At 40.2% G+C, this 25,746-nt stretch overlaps 1 protein-coding gene across 12 annotated transcripts in view; it reads right to left on the bottom strand.

The window, feature by feature from the left end:
* The window catches only part of nrxn2b (neurexin 2b), an 806,770-nt gene that overhangs the window by 464,288 nt on the left and 316,736 nt on the right, over nt 1–25,746 (bottom strand). The gene's annotated exons all lie outside the window — the stretch shown is intronic.

Below are 25,746 nucleotides of genomic sequence, written 5' to 3'. Positions count from 1 at the left end.
ACCCTTCCGATTACATGCAGGCACACACAGAGGTATACATCTATCATTGGTAGAAGTGCAGGAGGAGACCCTTTTGACCTAGGAAAGACGAGACATGAGAATGTGTCCTATTCAAGCTAACAGGGAGCCCTGAAAAGATGCGTCACTGGAAGCAGCAACGCATCTTTATTTGGTGATTCAGAGTTGGTGTTAAACACAAAGGGATCGTTCGTCCTGTGCAGATGGGCAGACAGTTTTCTGATCAGCAACTTTAAAGATGAAATAAAGTATTTTGTAAATCACAGAGGCCTCCAGGGTAGGGAATTGTTGATGAGTAGACTACAAAAAAAACACCAGACTTTTTCAAATTTAAATAAAAAAGGTTAAAACAATGTGAAGGATAAATAAAGTTGTGTGACGAATGAGTCAAGGATGAACTGCAGAACCTGACGTATTACATGGAACAAATCCAAACTGTCTGTTAAACTCTGCATAAACACAAAAAGGAGGACAAATGTAGGAACCGCAGCTCACTCCCAGTGGAAGTAAGCATGACCTCTTTGTTGCAAGGGCTTGTTGGGGGGAAACATACATTTGGATCAGAAGTCTGCTGCTTTCTTTTAAATCCATGCTCCTTCTTTGAGCTGTCACTTTGTGGTTCCTCTGTTTTGTTGTATAGTGGTTACTGCAGTTCCTGGTGTTGATGCTGGAGCTGAGATTAGAAAAACAAGTTTCAAAAACGAGTGAGCACATTTTTATTTAGGCAATAGAGGAATGACTTAATACATCCCTAAATCGGTTTTCTTTAAGGCAATTTTTGAATTATCTTCAGGGGGAAAAAGAACCTATTTGACTGAATTTTAGTGCAACAATCTATAATTTCTTAATAAAAAAAAAAACTTTGTTTATTTTAAAAAACCTTTTATATGTAAAGTGTTTTTGTTCACATACTAAATTAAAATTGGTGTTGAAATCACATCAAATTTTGAACTTTTGAACATCAAAAATAAATCAGCAGTTTGTTTTCACCTGCAAATGTTCTGCATTATTCTGCGCAAACAAGCCCCAAAAATCGAAACGTTTGTTGTTAAACAGATCAAACGAAGCAGTATTTTGAAGGAATCATGTTTTTTCTTCCGTGTTCTGTGAGGTAGCACCTGCTGACCTCTGCGTGTTCGTGGATTAGGAGGAAAGTGACAAAATACTCTATTGGAATGTAGTCCTTTTAATGAAAAGTTGAATAATAATCAGACGGAGCGCCCAGATGCACACAACTCATTTAGCCCTAGGGGGGGTTTCCTGTGTGGGCTCCAGGCCAATGATTGACAGGACAGGGAAGCCCCTCATGGGCTTAAATGCCTTAAATACAATATCTACATTTTTTGGTGGTCAGGACTTGTTTTCTAGCCTTGTTTTTTTTTCAGTGGAAAAGTTCTGACATCGTTTTTTGAAGCACCTGGTCTCAACTGGCTTGCAGGATTCAATAATGCAAGCTAAATGTGTTAACCATTCAGTTAATAAAAGTAAAACGTGTAACAAAGTATAAAAAGCCTTTATTTAGTCTAAAAATGTCTCTACTTTGATCTCTCACAACAGCTCAGTACCAAGCAGGTCTCACTAATCCTGACCTCTGCCACTGCTTAGTACTTGGTACGCTGCTTCAGTCATAGGAGCCAGCAGATCGTCCTCTGCACTGTCTGGCCTTCTTTGTGTTCGAGGGGGCTCCATTTCTGAGAGCTTGGCAGTAAAAGGGAAGTGTGAAGGGAGAGAGGAAAGAATTCCCATCCAAGTGTTGCATGTTGACCCATCCAGAGCCCACACAGACTTCACAATGTCACAGCTTCGCTCGAGAGCCACGCGCTGCTAACAGCGTGGGGAAAACGTGACGACGTTGCTGTTCCCAGACCGTGATCTGTGGGTCATGAATGCAACACGTTCAGATATCAGCAACATTTTTTTGCCCATCTTTGGTTATTGCAATTACACAAGTGTGGTGCAGCATGTGTTATTAAATTGGATTCCTCTCAGAAAAAGAGCAGGTTTAATAAGATGAGCTGCATGAGTAGCTCCATCCGAACGTGTGGCGCATTAGTCAACGCATAATGAACCTTAACGCGCTGATTTTTGGCCCACTGGATTTCACACTGGGAGTGATTAGGTCAATTTAGTGGAATTGAAATAAGGAGGGAATACAAAAAAGATTGAACAGTGTGCACGCATGTGTGTGTCCAAAGGCAGCTCGAATGTAGATGACCACATGCTGACAAATCCGCTCGTCACATCACATTTCCTCAGTGCTCTCGCGCACGCCCACATGTGCATATACAGTCACCCTCTATTAACTTTCCATGAGTGCCATCCACCCTGCAGAGAGAGTATCTGAGAGGTTTGGAGGAATGATTCAAAGGCAAGATGAGAGAGAGCAGTGGGAAATGTAAGCAGCCTTTGAAAGCTTAGGCACTGCTTCATGAATCAAACAGGCCTGCTGGGTCCACAGACAGTGGCTACATTTCCATGCTAGCTTTAAGGCACAGCGAAACGCTTGTTTTCTTATTAAACATTTGGCTAGTTTTAGAACTTGCTCAAAAGCTTGAGCTGGAAAAAAAAAAAGTATCAAACTGACACACATGAATCTACAGCCCAAAGGCACTGGGAAAGAATTTATCCTGATATAGCTGCACGTTTGGAAAGCCTTAAGGTGAATCTGACTGCTGCAGAGGACTTAAGCAAACACAAAGAAAGAAAGACAATCACTTGGAAAGTAACAGGAAGGATCTAAGACACAGCATGAGAAAGCTGGTTAAAGTTCCATTATTTGAGGTTGGAGTGCAGAGAAACTGCAGAGGTGATGTGATTGATCCTCAAACCGAAATCTGCCCTCATTGGCATTAAGAGCTAAAGTCCCACTCCGATCCTCTTCTGATCCATTTTCAATGCATTTCCAGTGGGCTTTTAATTACTCTTATGCCATTTTTAGCAGGAAAAAAAAAATGTAAGTAAGCCCGCCCCTTTCCGTCATCCATCTGTTTACGTGCTCTACCGCTAGCTTGCAGACCCTCAACCTAAAATTAGCAGTGCAACAAAAATGGGGAGCAATATTCAAGTGTACACATTTGATTGAGATTCCAGGTCAGACGAGGAAAGCAGAGACGCACACGGATAGATTCAGAATGGAGCGGAGCAGGGAGCCTGCGGTAGTTACATCACACCTTCAAGCTTTTCCAACTGAATTTTTTGTCTGCTCCTGGTTCATAGCGATTTGAATAATAAATATTCAAAAATGCAATTTTAAGCCTTCAAACATGTACTCTATGATTAGAAAAAAAGCTAAAAGGAGATATTTCACACACAACAAAACAATTTGAACAGGAGTGGGTGTTTAAAAACAACATTCAGGATTTTTATAAAATGAAGCAGAAGCCAAAAACAAATATATATCACAGTAATCGGAAATGCAAATGGCATTTATTTAAGCCACTTATACTGTTGTGCTTAGAATGCAGACACGTTTCCTCCATCCATTCATCCATCGTCAGAACACGCTAAATCCCTTTTGGGGTCACGGGGCTGCTGGAGCTGACGTAGTTGCTGTTAGGCAAAGGTGGGGAACACCCTAAACACGTCACCAGTTTGTTGCAGGGCCACACACTGCACTCCTAAGGACAATTGAGAGACGGCAGTAAACCCATGAAACACGTTTAAAACTGTTTCCACGACTGTAGAAAGAAGCCACGCGCGCAAACTAAACAAAAACAGTTCCCAGCTGGGACTCAAACCAGGACCTTCTTGCCAACTGCTCCATTCCAGTGCGATTCATATTTCCTACAAATGAACAAGACTTGCACATGCAGGTAGGAGTGTCTTTGTGACTACTGAGGGGAAAATTGATTGTCTCATAAAAGTGGTTTTAGTTTTGAATTTGCTTTCTCGTCGTCACCTCCCGAGCCTGCAGGGTCACTGCTGAAATGAACTTGCACTCTATTAGTATAATTAAAATTCTAGAAATTTAACATAGTTTAAGGCAAAACTTGTTTTTATCTCATTTTCAGAAGTATGCAGCACTTGAAGAAATTATGTTCCCATGCTTATTTTTAATGCAGAAGTTTTTATGTTTGATGAGTCGCTCGTCCTCAAACCATGACCTTAACCTGCGACCATCGCTCCATTTAGGTCTTCCCTTTATTGCCCCACAGCTGGTGACGACAGAGCCCATTGATCCACAGATTGATGGTAATCCAGTGATGTCGGGGTTAGAATTTGTATTTTCTGCAGCTCATTTACGGAGAGTCAGAGTTCTCTGTTGCCCCCCTCTGCTCTGAACGCAGCCCGTCACTCAGACGCACGTTGGGCTGTGCCAGCTGCTGCCAGAAGACCTACGGCATCAGAACCGACCGAACTGTTTGCTGAGCCGAAGGATAACAGAAAAGGGTTTCTCTTAGTTAGCCACAGCAAATACGCCATGTGAGCCTCAGCTGGAGGCTTTCCCTCCAAACCAAGTTTAATCATTTTAGCATTGATTAATTTCACATTTGAAAATACAACGTAGTATACAGTACAGACCAAGAGTCTGTACCTGCACCTTCCCATTCATATGAATGAGAAGGTGAACTGTATACATAAAAAAAGTTTTTTGTTTATGTATTATTTGCCACACAACAGTATGCATAAACACTGTTTTCTGAAACTTGATTTTTTTTGTGCATCTTCTTATTGATTTCTTATTAAAAAAACAAGCTTTTTTTTTTCTTCAATTCATAGATTTTGAAAGATCCACATTTTTCCATTAAAGTTATCTTTGGTGAGATCAAATGCTGGTGAGAGATGTCCTTCATAAAGCAAACACAAAGACAGCTTACAAAAACACAAATGTTATTGGTTCTGGTTAGCAAATCTTCTGATGTAAATCTGCAGACCAGCGGCTAAAACAGACTAAAGTCAGGGATATCTATAACCTATATTTGGCTGAGAAATAAAAAAAAAATGTACCAGTAATTGAAGAAATAATTTGAAAAATGTTTAGTAAAAGTAACAGAAAATACTTCTCCAAATACTTTAACATTAAACTGATGTTATGTACCTGTAAAAGAGGGTTTCAGAATGCAAGAAAATTTCATAGGATCCCGACCTTTAAAAAAATATGCATTTCTCATAACTTTATTCTACTTTCAAGAAATTAAATTAAACTGTGCATCTCATAGGATCTAGGCTTAAAAATAAGAATAGATCAATCTTAAAAAAAAATAGTGAGAAACTAAACTAAAGTGGTTTGGAATGGGAATTTGAAAAAAATGTAAAAAGTCACATTTGAATTCAATAGTAACTTGAATCAAATGTGACTTTAAATCAAATGCAGTGGTCTGACAGTAATAACCATTCCCAATGTTTGACAACTTTTTCTAATAAAAACCACAACGACCCAGGAACCGTCCCAGGAAGCAGACATTTCTAAACATTTAACATTTCTAAACCTTTAACTCAGGAAATCAAGTTTAGGCTCAGAAGGAAGACGACCAAAATCCGTGAGATGAACCAGAACAACACTAAAGAGTTTAACGTTGCTCATCCTCTGAGTCAACATCTCAGGTGTGAACTTTGGGTCCACTGATGTTCCCCACTCTCATCTTGGGCATTAACCAACATACAGCTAGCTGTAAGGGTTAATCTAGACCAGAGGTCTCAGACTTCAGGCCTAGTTTGGCAGAAATCCGGCCGTGTCTGATTGACCTGGATCAGTTTTGTTTAGCAAATTAGCAGCTTTGATGGCAGGTTGGTGGGAAAACATATAGGATGCCGGCCCTCAAGGCCTGGAGTTTGACACCTGTGAAAGACCATTTACTAATTGGTGCTTCATGTGGAAAGCACCAATTAGTAAATGGTCTTTCACAGGTGTCAACATTTTTTAGCTTTGTGGTATTTGCTCGAGTTAAAACTGTTTAAAGCAGTAAAAACTGTTTAAGTCCTGTTTCAGAAAATATGTTTTAACTGAGGACTATTTTCTAATAGAAGTTCAGACTTTAAGCTACCTTAAGGCATCTAAATCTTGTGCCAAACCATAACCATTTTTTTTTCAATTCTCGAAAGAGCAGAATTGCGTCATAGTATTGTTTGCGCCAGGTTACCAATAGCAGGTCCAACTGCCCACTGCAGTCTTGACTAATGCACTGTCGCTCTTGACATTGTTGGTACTGGCTTTGTCCCAGATTGACCACACAATGTTACTGACTGATAAACTCGTCTTCACCTCTTTGTTACCAGTTCTGGGTGACTTATGTTCTGCCCACTGCACTGAGGTGGTGCTTGGATGCAGTTCAGGGAAATACTCTTTAGATGCATACTGGATCACAAACTCCAGGAAATGATGCTCTGTCTGAGGACCAACACCCAGTCGATGAAAAGCAGAGTGCTCTCGCTACCGCTGTGATACAAGTAATTGAGGGGGATACAACAATTTCTAAAACAGAAGGTGAGATCTCTCACTGTGCTCTAATTTTCCTAAAGCACACTATAAAATGTGGACTTAAAATCTGATGCACTGCTGGAACTTCCTGGAAATGTTTCTTGGAATTCCTGGAGTTGTCATTTCTTAAATAAAAACTAAACTTGTGCTCTTAGATGCTCAGAACACCTAATGTCCACTTTCAGAAAAAAACAAAGTATCCAACTGCAGCTGCTATATGTTTGCACTGAACTTTTTAAATCATTAGTCTGAAGGACTGGAGTTAGAACATGAGTTGACTCCTGGATTATTTACAGCTTCTGCTTCCATGGTCAGATGTTTTGCTTTCCGTTTTGTTATAGTTACTTTGTGCTTGTGAAACGTGGCCTTCAAGGAAAATCTCCCCCAAAAATCTGCTGCTCTTTGAGGCATAACCAGTTCCAACACCCTCGGAAACAATGCCGGAGCACAATTCAATAAGCAATAAAGAATCAGGACTTGAACTTAACAGTCCCTCGAGTCTTTGCAGGATACGGCTCTGTGGCGTAACTTTAATTTTCCTTCAGGGATCAATAAAGTGAGCTGGGATTGAATTCTCCGGTTCCCTCTTGGTTTGCTTGAATAGGTTTACCTTGAAAACCAGGTGACAGAAGGTGGAGCTCTGTACATCAGACACTGAAGGGAACTGCACTACCCTTCTCTGCACTCTTGTCTGTCACCTCTCTGATCTTATTTGCCTTTCAAGTGTTCTGTGTCTGCCGTACGGTTTCTACTGTACGTGGGTTCAAACAGAGGCTGAACAGAAGTCTATAATACAGTCGCAGAAACAGTTGACAGTTTCTGCATTTACTTGAACCTTTATTCACATCGGATAGTGCTGATGAGGCCTTTTTCCCTGTGTGTCTGTTTAAATCCAAAACTTTGAGACCAATTTATTCCATTTTAAACATTTCTGAGATTTCGAAATACACACATTTCTAGCACGGTGAGCTAAATTTAAAGGAAATTCTGTTGTTTTAATGCGAATCAGCAAATGGATACGATAGAAAAACACAGCTCTGTCTAGATAAGAAAAGGATTGAATGTAGAACGATAAGACACTGGCAAGCTTACCAGAAAATGCCAGTAATGCTCAAAATAAAGCCCTTAAGTGAAATAGTAAACACACATTAGATGTGAGGAAATCTTTTTCAAAGCTCAAGATCAATGATCCACCTGACATTTAGCATTGATTGCTATAATTATCAGCTCAGAGTTTAAAGGCAAGACAACAAACAGAATGCAACAGCTTAAATGGGATTTAACCCTCCTGTGTGTTGCAAACCTTTTAGCTTCATGCTAACCTTTCCCTCTTGGAGGCTGGTCAATGAAATGCACAGACATGAATCAACACAAATATCAAGATGTTAGACTGAAGTAGGTGAGATAACTGCACTCAACAGAAGACGTTTCCCTCTTTCAGGGCAAAAACCTGAGGGGCTTGTCCAGTTAAGACCCAAGCTCACCTGAAAGATGCCAAACATTTAACAGTAAAATTGTCACTCCAAATAAACAAATTCATACTTGCCTTTTCATTAATATATATCCAAATCCATATTGCCACAGTTTAAAAAGACAGTAGGTGCATCTTCAAACTGCCCTCGTCAATTTTTTTATGCCCAGACAACAAATCTAAAATAGCAAAAAAAGACAAATAACAAAAAAGAAAGTAAAGTGACAGACTTCCAACAGGTTTCTTCTGGAAGAGGAACCAGACAGGGTTTCCCACTCCCTCCCTCTCTTTTTGCTATATTTATTGAGCTTCTAACTGCGGCAATAAGACAGAATGAGAGCATTAAAGGAATTAAAACCAAACACAGCCATCATAAAATTAGTCTCTATGCAGATGACATATTACTGTTTTTAAATAAGTCTCCCTCCTTCTTTACACATTCCATCATCCATTTTAGAAGAATATAAACACTCACCTGAGCACAGGTGTTAGCTCACCTTTGCACTAATATTTTGCGTGATTGAATGAAATATTTCACACTAGCTGGTTTGAAGGCATACGTATGCGTGTGTAAACATTATTTGTATTGTGTACATGTTGACATCTGAACATTTTTTGGAGCCAACAGGTGTGTTTATAACATTTGAGTGTGTGTGGACAGGCCCCGCCCTTATAGACTTGTATTACATCTGAACCTCACCGTAATGAGTATAACTCAGAAACGTGTTGCTTTATGCTGCTTCATGGTTTTACCCCCCCCCCCCTTTCTAAACTCAAATCAAACTTTATTTATAAAGCACTTTTCATATAAAAATATAACACAAAGTGCTTATAAATCACCCTCTTATCCCCCCCTCTCTAATATCCCTCTCTCTTTTCCCTTTCTGCCCGGTCCAACACAAAAGATTTAAAAATAGGATTAAAATCAATAAAGTTTGGCCTCGATTACAAAAGGGGTTTATTCAGACATACATCTGGTTTGTCAGAAGATTCATAACCCCTGTTGATAAAATAAAATATGTCCAACACAAGAGGCCTTCAGCTGTCATCTGTTTGCCCAGCTGTTGGACAGGACAAGTAAAAAAAAAAAAGGTACATTTCCTTTCCTTAAACAAATTTCTGCAACCGCCTCAGACTCTTTCTGAGCTTCTCTTTTTCATTTTAGCACCATAGGAGCCAGAGCAGCTGATCCTTTGAGGAGAACATGCAGAACAAGCTTGAGCCACAATCCATGCAGAACTTGCTTGATGTTGAATTACTGAAATAAAAGTCCCACTTAAGCAATTTTTCCTTTGCCTCGTGTCTCTTCCACTGAAAGATTAAGAGACCGTAACAGAGGAAATGCTGCTACAAGAAAGGCTAAACCAGAGCAGGGGTGGACACAGCTCCTAATAAGGTGCTGCTGTTGAATTCCTAATGGCCATCTATTTTTTTGTTCCAACACCTGCTGAGTGACAGCAGGTCCTGAAACACTAATGATGAGCTTTTCAGAAAGTTGCCCCATGTGGTCACAGATTTACAGCAGTGCTGAACTCCAACCATGAAGCAAAGCAACAGACTGCCAAGTCTAAAGTCATTTCATGAAATAATAATCTAGATTTGCTTGATATTAAATGTCTGTTTCACATGAATTCCTGTGGCTGAGGGGTTTATGACTTACTGCAGGAATAGGAATAGAAATAAAGGGGATTAGAAACTCTGTAGCAAAAATCTACCAAAAAGAAATGCATTTTATTATCTCCAGTAATGACAACAGCAACCTGACTTCTCGTGTGCATAACATTTCAGCAGTTTCATGCAGAAGTTGCTGTTGACTCCATGTAGGTCCAAGAATGTGATGTGTTTGCGTGGAGCTATATGAGCTCAGCCTGCAGCGGGGCTGTGTTGTTAGACCAGAGTAATCACTCTGAAATGTTACCAGCCCATTGGGATTTTACCAATCCTCAGTTATCATTCTCCCCCAGGTTGTTGCACAACTTTATTTAAGGTGGACAAACTCATCCAAGTCTACTGGCTAAATGGATTTCCCATAAAAATAAACCTGATCGAAATAAAAAACTACAAGCCAATAAATACTAGTCCTTTTTTCTCTTTTTTTTATGCCATCCACAGAAACAGAACATTAACTCCTTAACGCCTACTAATGAAAATATGGATCAAACCACTTTGGCTCCAAAATTACCTCAATTTAGCATCAACTTGTAAGCAAAACCACAAGTGACTTTTTTTTTCATAGCTAGAGATAAACTCAGGTGTTAAGGAGTAAAAAGGTGAATAAAACCACAAAAGCTATATTGTTTGTGAGTGGCAAAAGCCTCAGATGATTTCAGAGAGCTCAAAGCCTGAATTTCTCTTTTAAACTTTCAGATTTTTCTTTTGATCTATTTTAAAATTGTTCCCAGTGGTCATAAAATTTAGTTTTTAGCCAAAGTCAACAAGCCTGTGTTGTTTTTGAGGACATAGAGAGGAATTCGCTGAAAATGCGCCTCTGAGTCGTGGGCGGGACTGTTGGTGTGAAGGAACTTTCCCCCACTTGCCATAACCTGTTTGCACACTAGCTTACAGCCCTTGAAAAACCCCAAACAAACATTGACGGTGCAGCAAAAATGGCTAGCAGGAGCTATCCAGCTGTCCAGTTTAGATCCAGATTCCAGCTCAGACGAGGAAAACAAAGACGTTCATGGATCTATTGGTCTGCACGTGGATGCATCAGATTGGAGTGGAGCAGGGAGCTTGTGACCCGCTCAGTGTATTTTCTACGACGCACCTACCATCTTTTTCAAACAGCATTTTTTTTTGTCTGCTCCTGATTCACAACCATTTGAAGAAAGATAAACTCAGAAATGTAATTTTAAGCCCAATTTTCTTGATAAATGTTCTCCATCAAGTGGAAAATGGCACGAGGACAGGTTAAAAACACAGTTTTCATCAGAAAATGTCACCATAAATATTGTGTTTGCACACTGACGGCATCCAAATGTGGAATAAAGGCACTCCTACGCAGAAACTCAAAATCAAGCACATGCAAGACACAAAGTTGTTCTTAATCAAAAATGAGTTGTGTTGTTAGTTGACGCTAGAATGGCTGTTGACACTGAACTAGCAGTGTGGGTGATAGGCTGTTTGTCTAATAACCAAGGCTGCATTTCAATTTCACAACTCACTGAACATCCTGCTTAGCCACACAAGAATGATATGACAGCAGGCTTAGCGAGAGGCTTTATTTGTGTGCTGCGGCTCGGGATGACAATAACAAGAAAACACACGCACTACCCTCACGGCCCACGCCAACCTTGAAACAGGTTGAGCACTGCAAGACTTTAAGATGAACACACTCACCTTTAAAGACGCAGAACTGAGAGAAAGAGGGGGAGGGGGGTATCTACCCCCTGCTTGGTCCCATGAGGGCCCCATTATATTAGTCGAGCTTGAAAGTGACTTTCGCTTTGTGCGTCTCCCTTCAGGCCAAGCCTGTGTGATACATGCAGACAGCACTCTATGCCTGGTCTAATTAAACACTAATGCATTGCCTCCCTCTGCTCCTGCCCCAGGATCTCTTCCTGTCTGTCTTATAAGTCTAAGGAAGTTTGTTTTTCAGAGGGAATTTTTTTATAGTAAATTGAACTTTTGCATTACAAAAAAGTTTTTAAAAAATTGCAACAAAGTAAAACTCATTTAGAGGAGTGAAATCAAAGGTAAAGAAATTCCTCCAGCTAGAACAAAGTTGTAGAAAACAAATGAAAATGCTGTGTAAACCCAGATTAGAGGGGTCATTCTTTTTGTGACTCAGCATGCTCTTTCTTTACGTAATTGTTCCCTCTCGTCCAGACGCAATTTCCCTTTCAGCCTTTCTTCCAGCCAGTGGTCATCAACTGCCCTGGGTTTAAGGACACCCACAATCCAAAGGCAGTGAGTTAATTAGACATTAGGCCCCATCTTTGTCACTAATTCTCTCTTCCCTTCCAATGATCTTCAGGCTTAAAGGACTAGTGCTGCTTCACTGAAACCACACCAACAGTAGCTGTGGTTACACATGCAAAATGTCTTTGATCGGATCAAAGATCGGATTAGAACTGAACTGTGGGTCCAGAAAAACCTAATCTGATTATAACACACATTTACATACGCCACACTTTCCATTGCAATAAATCATTTGGACATGCGCAGTACTATCTAAAATACTGGAAACAACGGCGAGTTCCGTTGTAAACAAACAAAGCTGCGGCATAGAGAGAGATGATCTTATAAACATGCTTTTATTACTGTTATGATTATTATTAAGTGCCTGTTTCCTCATAATTTTCTAAATATGCACAGCCAGTGCTTTATTCATGGCCGCACAAACCTGGAAGAAGGGTAAAAATTGGCTTATTACTGTCCAGAACATTCAGCTGTGGATGCAGTCATGCACTTAAAATCCATGCGGTCAATGTGGCATCTAAATGTGCATCTTGGCTGCACGTTAATATGTGGAAATAACATCTGCCTTTATTGTGTCTGGACACAAGTGGAAACACAAATTCACATAATTGTTCGCACAGTTTCTCAGGACTGTGTGGAGCAGCGATTCTGCATTCATAGGACACCCTAACAGAGCACCCTCCCATGCTCGCAAAGACGAAGCTACGAGTCCGGCTGCACCGCTCAGAGACATGGTTCACTCGGGCAGAGCAGCCCGTTTGTGGTCAACAGCCTTGTCTGGAGCGCCACATCGTCTATGCATGACGTAAAAGCAGTAGTGACCCACGATTGGAATAAATTATTTGCACCACAACTGGATCAATAATCAGCCTAACCCACCTATCTCAATTGGAAGGACATTTTGATCCGAATGAGTCAGATCGAGGCAGAGTATTCTGAACGGCGTGTTTACATGACGCATTTTTATTCTGACCCGGCGTTTATTCCGATTACTTTTGCCCATGCAACCGCAGCTACAGGTACAGGGACCAGACATGTGGGAGGTTCATTGTGCGCGGTGTATTTTTTATCTGTGTGTGGATAGATTAATAATTCTTTACTTCAAAGGAATTTCAAGGTTCCTCAGCTCATTTCAAATACAGCATAATAAAGACCACCAACAACAATAAACAACTGCAAGAAATGACTAAAAAAAAAAAATCAGTCTTGTATAATTTCCCCACGGCTCAACCAGTTACTCTGTCAACCTTTACAGGTAAACAGTCCGAGGATGTTGTGAGCAAATGGTTTCCTGACTCTGTCTGCGGCTGGACTTAGCAACAACAGCATGCTAATGTAAGATCTGCTCTGCTGTCGGTCAAAGAAAATGGAAGGGATGACTTATGTCAGTGATGGGTCTGAAAACTTGCAGGGGTTTTTTCAATGACCAAGCTGCTATTTTCTGCCCTCCTGAGTGATTGGTAGGTTTTTAAAATGAAATTGTTACCATTTTGCTGTACAGTTTTTTGGCATGAGGGCACTTTTTTTCTGTAGTGCAAGTTATTCAAGTCAATAAAAGTATGATGTCTGACATTGAACGTTAAAACATTTGACAGATTCTCCTTTGCCTGCTTTCAAAAGGAGGGGGTGTGGACTTCCAACAAGCTCACTAATGATTGGTGAGAGTGGTTGCCATAGAAATGTTAAATCAGACTGACACAGACCAATCACCAACTGTGGTCATCTGGCGTCAACAGGACAATGACTATATGAAAAAAAGTCAATGAATGGACTTCATTTGGTTAAAACTGGAAGTAATTAATTTTCTGTGAATGATGTGACACTCAGTCCAGTCCTCTCATATAATCAATGGACGATACAGAGCAAGAGTGTATAGGTATGTGTTTGAGGGGATTGTAACTTCCTCTAATAACGTTGACAAAATGAAAATCCCTTTTCATTATAACTGAAGCATCAACACAACTCGATCAGATACTGGTGGAATGGATTTTAAGTTAGTGTAACTGTTTTATGGTTTAGAAACATCCATAATGTCCAGCAAGTCCCTTTTAGTTCACACTGATGGATGTTTTGGGATGGGAATGTTGAGCAACATAAAGCATAAGGTGCCAGATTTAGCAAACAATAACGATTTTCACGTAAAGTTTTTCTCAATAAAACTTTTACGTTTATGTGTGACCTCAATATTTAGTCAGCCACTTGGACCCACCTGATTAGACAACCTGCAGAAGCATCGGCAAACAGTAGCAAAATAATTAAGGATGTATCAGCACTGTTGGTACCATACAACCCACAGCTATTCATAAACTGCTGGTTTATTGGACATCAGATGAATATTCATTCAGTGACAGTTTTTTTGGTTGGACGCCAAAGGTCAGGTAAGCATCGAGACTTATTTTCAAGTGACAGAAAGGCAGCACTAACTCAAATTAGCACTAAAATCGAAGTATGGAAAGAACCACCTGTGAAGAAAAAGCACATAGAAGCTTGAAACAGATGGGCCCAGCAGCTGAGCAACAGATTCGGTGCCACTCTTGTCAATTAGAAACAGGAAAGTGAGGCTGCAGTTCATGCTGGCCAAGCAAAATCAGATCATTCGTCAGATCAAAAAAGGAAGAGAAAAAAAGAAAAAGAGTCTGATGACTTAAATTACTGTACAAAGACACAAAACTAGAATATATGCAAGAATCATAGACACAAACACATAAGCAAACAAGTCAACTACAAGTGGAGATAAAACTGCTAAAACAAAAACACAGCTTCATGATTGAACGTCAAGACAATTTAATCTGTGTAAATGAGAAGCTTCATAGAAAAACGACAAATACATAAATATTAACCAAACAGGTAATAAATATGAGGCAAAAAAATGATAAATATCAATAGAGAAAGTTTAAAGAAGTAGTGCATGATATGGTGTTGCACATATTACACATAGCACAGTCACTGTTTATTAGTACTTGAGCGAAAGGCTCCTACTAATTACTGCACCGTCAAACTGCTCATGTACACATGCATGAACGCCCCTTTCACTTTATTGGAGCATTTCTTCAACAAGTTATGGGGTCAAAGAAATGCTGTGACCAAGTAATTACAGCTCTCCATGATCTGAAAAGATGTGTCATAATCAGATATTGGAGAGATACTGTAGTTTGTTAACATTATTTGTTTTGATTCATTTATCAGTGCTTATATATATCTAAACTATAAGATGAGGTTTTTCTGGGAATTGTGATATTTTGTAATAGTTTATGTTTTATCTTTTCTCTTCTACCAACATGACATGTACAAAACAATTTAAAATTAAAACTGCGTTTCTGAATATTTCTTGATTCAAATTCCATTTGATCAGTAGCAGATGAAAACCGGATGTTTGAAAAAGCTCTGTCTTATGACACAGCTACTGCAGTGGGTGGGCCGAAGTCTCGTATTCTTCGCTGCAATTCTAAATCATTTTACTTCCAGACAAATAGATCCATGTACATTTTGATTTTCCCCATCTGAGCAGCTAAACTGTGCGTGGCTGGACACCTCCAATATTCCAGTTTTTTGCTAGGCTAATGTTAGCTTGGGCTTGTGAGGTGCTTGTCGCTAGCAAAAGAGAGTGTGAACAGAGGCATGCTGGGAAATTTGTAACTCCTGTACTACAAGTCCCTCCAACAATTCAGAGACCACTGGGAAAAAAATTTCGATAGAAAAAAAAAAAAGTGGGACTTTAATATAATCTAAACTCTACAAACTAATCCAGCCAATTCATTTATGAAAGACTGCTTCCTGTGCAAAAACTATGCAAGAAATAGAAACATCTACATGTAAAATTGAGCTTTTCTTCAGCAAATACCATCTACAGTTTCCCTTCCATTCAAGCCGTCCAAATCAATAATACAGAGGAGACATTTCTATCTCTGATTTCTCTCCCCCTTTATCTCTTCTCAAGCCTTTTCCTAGTATTGCCTGCCATTCATATTTCATTAATATTTTAGTGCTGAGAATCCCGACTGTAACAGCCTCTCAGCCTCCCCTCTCCTCTGCGCCTTTTATTGCACACACAGCACAAAATGATTCAAAAGAGCTCTGACACCAATAATTAAAGTCTTATTGAAATTAGCATTGACTGGCCGTCTTGTTGCTGCCGCATGCCAACAAAGATTCTCTTTCTGCTTTGATTGCTGAAGCTGTCTCTTCATAGCTACTTTCAACTCTGCTTCTGTGATGTGCTCACTCACACAGAAGAACAGCTTTCAGCACAAAACGAGGTTTCAAATATTTAAAAATATTAAAGGTTCACGCATAAGCCAGTGGAAAAAAAACAAAAACATCACACCTAAACAGATCCACTGAGCCTTCTCTAAATACACACTGAGCTGTTCTGAACATTTTAGGCATGTATTTTGTAGTACTGATAGTGAATTAGGAATATTTATGTACATCAAAGAAGAAAGCAAAAGAAAAATGTCATGTGCCATGACATTGCCCACATCTCACCCACACATCCGCCCACCTGCTTTCTTCTAGGATCATATCTTTCTTCACACGCTCTCCATTTCACACCATTGCCAGCATCTATCAATACTTCCCTCTTTCCAGATTGGCATGCATTCCAAACTATGAGTCTAAGTCTTCTTCCCACATCATCCCACTATGTTTCGATTCCATCACAGCTGGTCCCCTTGGCATTCCTACAGGCTCTCCTCTGCACCACTCACTTCATTTGTCCAGTCTGTTTTTCCTGTTGTTGAACCCCCCCTCCACACACACACACACACACACACACACACACACACACACACACACACACACACACACACACACACACACACACACACACACACACACACACACACACACACACACACACACACACACACACACACACACACACACACACACACACACACACACACACACACACACACACACACTTCTTCCACCAGCTGTTAGAAACATTGCTATGCTTTGCGGGCTGCAATTCGATTTTCCTCTTTTGGCAGCAACAGTAGCTGCACTGCCAGCTGACATTTTGTCTTTTTAATCTTTCACTGAATTTTCTCTCTAGCTTCATGACTTTTGTTGGACACGCATCATCGAATCATCATCAGTTTTGCATATATTTGTCCGCATGCTGTTGAGACATGATATCCCATCCTAGAACGACTCCCCATGTTCTTTTTTGTCAAAGGAGAAGCACAATCCATGAGGTCTGGTTAACCACATTTATTTAAAGAAGGAAAGGACTACAGTCCACCCACTGTACACCATCTGAGTCAACCCCCCTTTTTTCTATTCACTTTACTTCCCATGTCCCCGTTTAACAAAAGACATTTTCCATCCCCCAAAATTTAGGAAATCTGTTAAACATACTGCACTTCTGGGTCTGAAGTTATTTAGGATGTTCAATCCTGCTTAGCTTTTAGTCACGCCTTTGTACTCCACTCATAAGCAAAGTTAATGGCCAACCTCTTGACATCCCGGACAAGCCCCCATTCTCCCTGTGTTCTTTTTTGTCAAAGGAGAAGCACAATGAAGAGGTTAAATTAACCACATTTATTTGAAGATGTAGATCTGTATCTGGAACATAAACCTGTACCCTGGAACATCTCCGGCGAAGGGACTGACGCAGCCTGAGCAAGGCAGACCGCCCACACATCCAGCCAGGTGTAGAGGATGAGTCTATGTTTTATACAAGTCGCACCAAGGTTGGGTGTTATTAGAAAAAATACGCTAATGTAACAGTAAAGCGGTGTCGGACTGTTTTTTCTAGAACGTTTTAGAATTACTGTGAACATGGTTAGAGTCTGACCGACTCATGGACTGTCTCTTTTGTCTCGCTCAATGTACCTTGCAGTTCGGTGCACCTTATAGTTAAAAAAAAAAAAAAGACCATTTATATAATCCAGTTTGTTCTACACCACGGAAAATATGTTTGAATATGTTTCAGTAATTTTATCTTAACCAATCTTTACTATTATTCTAACACAAGCATTCTTTCATGATTTGTTTCAACTTAGAACTGTAAAAGTACAATTTCTATCATACTTTTCTTTCATGTTCCACTGGCTTTCTGTGTCAGTCAGTTATGGTTGGACTTCAAGGTTTCAACAGTGTTGACATGCTTGACTACAAAGTGAACTTTTAAGTCCTATAGATACTCCATTAGTTTCTATCATCAATCTCTGCATCGTTCAGTTGTAAACAAATGTCAACACCCACCAAGAGGTTTTAAAACACAGTTATTACAAATTGTAGCGATAAAGCAAATAGACATTAATCACTTCATTGTCTGCATTTAAACACAACACCAACAATCCCCAGAGTTCTTCCTCAGCCATCTGGTCATTTCCCACAGCTCTACACGCCCGCCTGATGACCACGTTCCTCATGTGTCTGTGAGTTTTTGCCTGGACGACCTGCTTTTCTCTACAAACTGACACAAACTTTGGATAGCAGATCAGTGTCATGACCAGCAGTCAAAAATCCTTAGAGAGATCCGACAGTCATGGATCTGCTCCGTGGAGGTTAGACGGTTCTTTCACGTTTCTGCGTTCATAACTTTACAACTATTGCGATGAATAAGATGTTTAAATATGTGTAACTAGGCATTCATCACTGATAATAGATTAAAAGTGCTGCTGTGGTTCAGTTTCAGAGAAGGTCAATTAATATGTCCGCGCTGTTTCTCTCTTCATGTTGATGTATTTGACACTTCTGTTTGAGGATTAATGGGTTTTTACATCATTTTATTATTTTGTTTTCTGGCAATCATCCTATCCAGTCTGTTGAGTTTCTATAAACCATTAGCTTGTTTGTATGTGCAATTACATTTTTTTTACCAAGCTAGCAGAAAGATGCTCTAAAATCCGGTGTGCACACGTGTTCAGGACTGGTCATCTTATTACAAAGGTCACTGAGTCTCAAACACAAAGCTCTCTGTTTTCAGCTGTTTCCATCCATGTGTTGGTCTTGGGTTTTTTTCCAAACATGGCAAAACATTGAGACTGAAACGACCTTTGTTTGATTTTTGGTTAAAGCAAACTTTGTAAGGGGGGGGGGGGGGGGGGGGGGGGGCTTGTAAATGAAAAAAAAAAGGATAATGTTCCATGTTTTCTTTTTTGTATTTTTTGACCCCACACACTGTCCTGAGCCAAAGCTGCTTCCATTTATAAACAACATTTCATCATAAAATAAATGGAGCATTGATTTTAGGAAACTGCCTAAGAACTTAAGTGTTAAGCTCAGTTTTCATGACCTGCCACCAAAACATCTGACGATATGTAGTTGATCACACTTACTGACACACTTTGAAACTCATGAGTTCTCAATGTTAGTGAAGCACACGATTCTATATACGATTTTTTATATACTACATACTACACATAGCTACAACTTGAATGTTTTACACGGTAAATGGCCTATATTTGTATAGTACATTTCTGCCTTCCTCAAAGACCTAAAGCTCTTTACAGTCACAGTCCCATTGACCCACCAACCCCCATTCACACACCAATAGCAGTTCTGCTGCCTAACAAGGGTGCCAACCTGTAACCAATGACAGCTGTGAACCACAGTCACCCCAAATTTGTTGAGGCCTTATGAGATTAATTGTTTTAAAATGTGAATTTTTTGTAGCTTAATGCTGTATTTTTAGTAGCAGTAGATATATGGAGTTACAATTAATGAAGCTGCGTACTTCACCTTTCAGCCCTTGGACCAAGCATCCGCAGAACCTTTAACACTAAATGAACAATTGGTCCAGTTTCTTACTGACCAGAATCCAACAAGAACCGTAAACTTCCAAACTTTTTAGAAAAATACACTTTATTTGTGTTCCTTGGGCCATTAGGCCATTTTTCAAACAATGTAGCTTTTAAATGTTTACAATAATTGACTTTAAAATGTGTTAACAGTTTAAACTTCTTGTACTTTTGACAGCAACGCAGAAACGCACGCACGCATAAACCTTGTGTCAAACAAGTTTCTCCAGCTGCAGAAAATTTCCTAAAAATAAAAATGCAGGGAATCCAAGTCAACCATGGAATGGGTATCAGTACTTAAACAAATGAACTGAAACGACAGAACTATTGTTTATGATGAGTTAAAATATTCTGTAGTGTGTTAACGTCAGTTGAGATTTCAAAGCTTCATTGAAATGTTATATATATATATATATATATATATATATATATATATATATATATATATATATATATATATATATATATATATATATATATATATATATATAAATATAAAAGACAGACGTTAGCTGAAGTATCTTGGTTTTGTTTGTAGGCGTAGAATTGTTCCTGAATTCTATAGATCAATGGCTTTAGTGAGATAATCCTGTAGGGGTGCGCTTCATATTGTTGTTTTCTTTGCAGCACATTGGCAGACATGCATCACAGCAACTGCTTCATCATCCATGAAATGTGTGGATATTTTTCAGAGAGGCACCCGCCTTATCACACTCATGTTGTGATCAGCTCAAACACGACAGCTGCTTTTCTGCTGCTCTGCCAAAATTGACTGCTTTACAGCTAGTCAAGTGTGAAAGTATAAATATTCATGACAGAAAAATGCACACAAAATAAAGAATTAAAGGGGCTTCACTATCATTTGAGTGTCAACAGATTGTTGTATCGTCTTTGAGAAAGTAAAATGAAAATAGTAGAGTCAGTGGAACATTAGGTCTCTTCCAAGAGGACTGACTGATCGATCATGATAGTGTCAACCTAAATCAATGTTTGCTAGAAAAAAAATCTGATATTTCATAGCTGATCAGTGAAAGACGATAACAATTAAGAAATAAATTAACTTAAAGCTACAAAATTCCAAAACTTTTGACAACATTGTGACAAGCTCAATCACATCTCTATAAAGAAGGTTCTAGTTGTACTCCTGATGAGTCAGATTCATTTAAATCAGATGGTTTGCCTTTTGCTCAACCTTTGGTACCTTTCAGGAAAAAGAAAAGGAGGACAATCCTCTTTTTTTGTGCGTGCTCAAGAGATGACCAGGACAGAAATCAATGCGTCTGAAGCCCAACGAGTTAATGTGGAATCAATATCTAATGTCACAGTCATTTTTCCTCATTCACCCGCAAAAAAGGAGGAAGGTGAGCGGTACCACAGGGGAGTGGGCCAGGGAAGGAGCCCTGAAGGACATCAGTGACATTCATGGATTAAGGAAAAAAAAAAAGGTCAAAATGACAGCAAGTCTTCTCTGTCGTGTTTCACAGTTCTGTAACCCTTGTGCTATCTTAGGTGACCCCACCCTTACTTTGACGTGTTCTCCCTACCATGACAAAGGTGGATAAAGGTGGAAAAATTTCATGGAATCCATGGACACCAGTGAAGATCACAAATCATTGAAGAAAAAAGGTTCAGTGCACTGTCTAGTGGGTCTAGATGACCCAACTCCCAACGTTAAAGTGCCTAGGATAGCACAAGGGTTAAAAAAGTTCTTAATGAAATCTAAATAAAACTTTAATTTAAAGTTGACATCTCTATCAGTTTCAGAAAATAAAAACCACTGAGTCAGTGGAAACATAATTCAATCGAGCTGATAGCAACTCTGGACCTATTAGACTACGGTCACGTGTCAAAAGCCACACATCAACCTAAATGATTGTTTTTCAGCAAATTGTGCAGGTGGCCTCGCGGTGGCATTTGTAACCAGGAGGAGGGAAACAGTCCAGTAACAGGCGGATGGCAGGAGGGCAGCAGTGGGATAAGTGAGTGATAGGAGGGTCTCCAAGGTCCCAAGAATCAACTGACAATTGGCCGATTTCAGGCTGCCACCCTCCAAGCACCCCCTTGACCCGTGCTGCCATCCCACTGCCACCATTGGATTGTTAGAAATCGGACGGTAGCAGGGACGGCACTCGACAAGAACTGTTGACATTGGCTAATGTCAATGTATTGACGGTCAGGCGATCCCGGCCACCGTGGATCCAAATGGGAAGAAGACATTGATGTTGCAACTCATCATGGCGTTGATAGCACCACGGTGACTCTGAGACCTGGGTCTCGACAAATTACAGTTGATGCTCAGACGAATACGAAGGAGACAGAACATTGTGCTTTCTTGGGAGGCATGTTGTCTAAAATTTTGTAAATTTGTAGACTGACGCATTTATAATGTGTGCTTAAAATCTGAGCAGCGAAAGAGCAGTGGTGCAGAATGATCCATTTTTTATATGCCTCCGGGCCACTCCCAGCTGCCAGTGGGACATGATATGGAGGGCCCCCATCCGGAGACATTTACACATCATCCAATCAGAGCTGCTGGCGGTCGGCGATCTGGGCCATGACCGCCCTTTGGCTGCCCAGTTGTCACCTGATTTCATAAAGGCAGTACCCCTGCCTGCCGCTGTCTAAATTCATGACCACGCTAACGATTTTCAGTTGTAGAGGTTGATCTTAAAAATTTTGCCGATGCCTCCCTATTGCACGGTATGTATTTGTGACCGTAGCATTATTGGGAACACAGAACCACAAAAGAAATGTAAGATTAAAAATAATCTGTTTATGATTATGGAGAGAATAAGATCAGTAAACCCACAACTGTGTGCATGCATGCACAACTGCAAGCCATCCAAGTCAGAACAATTAGAGTTGAGGCTTCACAGGAGAGCCAGTCCTGCAGTAACACTGGGTTTCTTAAACATTTATGGGATGGTGCTTGCAATCCCCAACCTCCTCTTTATCATTTGTCTGCAGAAATTATTTAGCTTCTGGATGGCTGCAATACAGATCCAAGCATTTGGAAAATGACTGCGGTGCTGCTCATGGTTAGTTCACAGCACCAATGCAACTGAAATCAGTTTTAAAAGGAAGTAAACAACAATCTGAGAAGTCCGTACTGAAGCAACCTAGGGCTTAGTGTGGGCGGACAGAGAGACACTTCTGTGCTGTGATTACTTAAAAGAGGAAGCATACTTTGAAATAGGATTTACGGCTGTGCTTTGAATTCAAGCAAACCGTTAAGTCTGTTTTTACTGCAAAGCTGGATTCGACCTCATTACAAGAACTGAGTACAATTTAACAAAACAGTTGTCGATGACCGTGGAGCTGATGGCAGGATAGGCGGCACCGACAGAAAACGGGTTGTGGAGCTTTTTTAAATATTTACTGCACACCCCGAGGGATCTGTTTACAATTGTGTCGTATTATCCTCACGTCATAAAAACTGGGTTGGATTCATAATTAATTATTCCCAAATTAAAATGAAAAACCTCAATTCTGATAGCATTCACTCCGCTAAACCTGCACAAGAATCCCGTATTATTCCAGCAGCGTCCATCCAGCGCAGCAGTGTCCTTTACAAAGCCAGAACACTTAGCACGATAATAGGAAATGTGGGGGATGAATTGAAAGAAAACTGGAGCTGTTTGTTGTTTCACCTCACTCGATTTACTGTCCAATGTAGCAAATACCTTGTGCAGCACCAGGCTCTCTCCATCATTTCCACAGACATGTCTGAACGCCGTATAAGGATCATCAGCCAAACTGTGTCAAATGTCAATGACATCAATTTCAAAAGTGAAGCCATGAATGCATCCGAGCTCAGACATCTGATCACTTTTTTATAGTTGCAAGTTGCATTTCTGAAAAGCAAACTGTGTGTTCAAACTATGGGGAGACTGAGGACTATTGGGTAAAGTAAAAACTTCATACACACATACACACACACACACACACAAAAAGGGAAATAGCGTCAGAGTAAATTGCTTTCACCCTGTAAACTGAGAATCAGATTGAGCGAAATAAGTGGGGGAAAAAATGATTTCCTACTCTGTGCCCTGTCACAATGAAGGGACAAGGCAATGAGGTGACTGCATGTTTATTTGTCTGGATGGGGCTGATGCATACAGACTGCAGCTGCTCATCATTAGACATTACCAATCCATTCTTCTCTATTTCCCCTAACCATTACTGGCTAGGGACTCACGGGCCAGATTACCTAAATGTTATAATCCTAATCTCTGTCCAGAGTTAATTATGACTATGAGCAAACAATTCCTGCCAGGCCTGCACTCTTTCAGCATACTCAATTAATCCGCTGGTTACTTACGCCTAGTGACCTTGAAACTTTCAACTCTCAGAACCAGCCCAAACGGTTGTTTTTTGTCAAGATTTTTTGCTAATAGACTTTGTCCTGAAACAACTGCTGCAATGACGGAACTCCAGATGCTTCAGGGGAAATAGCATTTGCAAATCAGAGTCATTTATTAGCCTCATATCTGCAGCGTTAACCCTGAATCGGATGGGCAGCATCCGTGAGTAGATCAGTCACACAGAGAGTGGCTCCTCTGCCCTCTCCTTGCACTGGGCCATGCATTCATTGCCACCTCCTCGCTGTCAGCATAACTCCTTTTTCCTGCGTGCACCAAGACCTTGGAATTTTTAAGCATGCCTGTGTATGCGCAGCCACTGGAATGGAAGGGATCCGTTGCCATCCATTAGGACTAACTTTCCTATAAATTGCCACATAGGCATGCACACTTCACCAATCGCCACATAATTACATTCCACCGACACAGCGTGACCTCTGAAAGAAGCTGGCTGCTATAAATAATGCTCATGCTAAAGCTCGCTACCTTTCCCTGAAAACTTGTCCCCTTTATCCTCTTCGTGCAGTACGTCCTCGAACCACCAAATTCTTATTCCAGGCTTTAGAGTTGTCCAAATCTGTCCACCACAGACGGGCTTTCTGCACCACAGCCATGCTCATTTGTTTTTGCTCCCTTCTTCAGTGGTTCTGCGGTCCAGATTAGCTTTAGAACAAGAGGTGTTTAAACTGAATTTGTGTCCAGTCACTGCCATAGTAACCCATTTAGAGATGGGAGTGACTGAGCTTCAGTTGCTCTCCCTTTCTTCTATCAGGAATCTTCGACAGATTTAAAAAAAAATCCAAACTTGCTCTCAGAGTTTCAAGATCTGGATTCAGTTTTTAAGTAAATTCATATTATGGGGACAAAAAAAAGAAACAAAATGAAAGCTGCAGGTGGCGTCATATGGCCCTCTCCCACCCTCACCAGAACCTTTTGACCTCCCCTAACTCTAGCCTCTCCCCCTGCAGCCCTGGTCAGTTACATATTCAAAACCCTGCAAAATAGCGGCTCTTCTGTTGGTTTTATCTCCATAGCAACCATCATTTTTTTGGGTGACAAACAGGTTTATGTAATTTCTGAAAGAATCAACAAAAGTAAACTTTTGGATTTCCTTGGCAACAAAGGTTTTTTCTTAACCACATCCACATTCATTATATAATCATATTGTATGTCATATCGTTTTGTTCAGCTTGAGCCAACAATTCATGCATTTAACTTTCACAAAATTGTAGGAAAAAGTGTGCGAACAACAAGGAATTGTCACATTTGTGAACTCGCCACGCTAACGCCGTTCAAAATCTACAACTTCTAAATTCCAACACATTTTCCCAAGTGGCTTCTCAATGATGCTTGAGGAGTTAGGAGGCAATAGATGGAAATCCCTTGGAGAATTTTTATTTCTTAGAACAGTGATTTTCTGGTAGATTCCAGGTTATGGAAGCTTCTTGTTGTAGCATTTACCGAGTGTTGATGTTTCATGAAGATTGCTCAAACAAAAGTATTTTTTTTACACAAAAGTGAAAAGTGAGATGTATGGCCATCCCACAAAATTGTTACAATTTTTGGATCCATTTGTGGATTTCATTTTTGTTTTTTTTGGCCCCTTAACCTTTGTGCTATCCTATGGGGTCCATATGACGTGTTATCCCTAGCGTGACACAGGTGGATCTTTATCCAACATGAAGATGATTTCATGTAATCCATGGACACCAGTGAAGATCACAGAAAAAAAGTTCAGCGCACTGTCTAGTGGATGACCCCACTCCCAATGTCAAAGTGCCTAGGATAGCACAAGGGTTAAGAAAT

Source organism: Oryzias latipes, chromosome 18, assembly GCF_053564925.1.
Source record: "Oryzias latipes strain Hd-rR chromosome 18, Olatipes_Hd-rR_3.1".
Classification (NCBI taxonomy): domain Eukaryota; kingdom Metazoa; phylum Chordata; class Actinopteri; order Beloniformes; family Adrianichthyidae; genus Oryzias; species Oryzias latipes.
The sequence above is the reverse complement of the archived record's forward strand: the minus strand, read 5'-3'. Positions and strand labels throughout refer to the sequence as shown.